This window comes from Cherax quadricarinatus, chromosome 8, assembly GCF_038502225.1.
Source record: "Cherax quadricarinatus isolate ZL_2023a chromosome 8, ASM3850222v1, whole genome shotgun sequence".
Lineage (NCBI taxonomy): Eukaryota > Metazoa > Arthropoda > Malacostraca > Decapoda > Parastacidae > Cherax > Cherax quadricarinatus.
Window position 1 is genome coordinate 21,197,346 of NC_091299.1, and position 1,469 is coordinate 21,198,814.

Consider the following 1,469-nt stretch of genomic DNA (forward strand, 5'->3'; position numbering starts at 1 on the left):
ATACATAAATGACCTACCAAATGCTTCGCAATTACTCAAACCCACACTTTTTGCAGATGACACTACATACGTCTTCTCTCACCCAGCCCAGTCACGCTAGCCAATACTGTAAACACCGAATTACAGAAAATATCTACCTGGATGAGGACTAACAAACTTACACTAAACATTGACAAAACCTACTTCATTCAGTTTGGTAACAGAGCTACAGATGTACCTCTTAACATAACGATAAACGGATCACCTATCACAAAGCTAACAGAGGGAAAATTCTTAGGAATCCACCTTGATAATAGACTCAAATTTCATACACATGTACAACAAATTTCTAAGAAAATTTCCAAGACTGTAGGCATACTATCGAAGATACGGTACTATGTTCCACAGTCAGCCCTCCTGGCCCTTTATCACTCTCTTATTTACCCCTATCTCACCTATGGAATTTGTGCATGGGGCTCAACAACAATTAACCATCTCAGACCACTAATTACCCAACAAAAGGCTGCAGTTAGAATGATAACAAATTCTCACTACAGGCAACACACTCCACCAATATTCAAAACACTCAACCTACTCACCATACAAAACATCCATACTTATTATTGCACCTATTACATACATAGAACACTTAACTCTGATATTAACCCTCCTCTCAAACATCTCCTTGCCAACCTCAACAGAACACATGACCATAACACAAGGCACAGATCACTCTTTGATGTTCCTCGTGTCCATCTCACGCTATGCAAAAACTCAATGCATATAAAAGGCCCTAAAATCTGGAATTCATTACCTGTAAATATAAAAGAAACACTACCTGTTTACAAATTCAAGTCTCTTCTCAAAGTTCACTTACTCACTCAAAACCAAATAAATACTGAATAACTGAACCTTATAAATTGTATATCCAAAATGTTACTCACAATTATATCACATAAATGTTAAACCTAGGACCCAATCTAACTTTGTTATTTTTTTAAATACACTACCTAACAGAATACTCCATTCTACTGAATGAACAGCAATGCATGCAACCATATGACCTGTCTTTGTAATACTCATTTGTGCTTTATAGTTATCTGTTTACAATAATGTCTTATCACTGATTTCATCATTGCTTAGTTAATCTTAAGTTAATTTTAAGCCAGCCCATAATGCTATGCATATAAGTGGCTTTGGCATGCTGCTCTTACCTGTATTTTTTTTGTACCTCTGTATGCATGCTAAAATTTCTAAATAAATAAATAAATAAATAAATGTGTCCACGCGCCCTGAGCCGCCCGGGCCACCTGGCCACTCCATGTATAGCCAGTGTGCCACTGTTTACAAGGGAAATCTTAACACCTTGACTGTCACAACCCCAAACCCTGAGGTGTTGCCTGGTGTTGCAAAATTTCCAAAAAAGAAAAAAAAAAAAATTTCTTATGAAATGATAGAATTTTTTCCCAATTGTAATGACACCAAAAGAA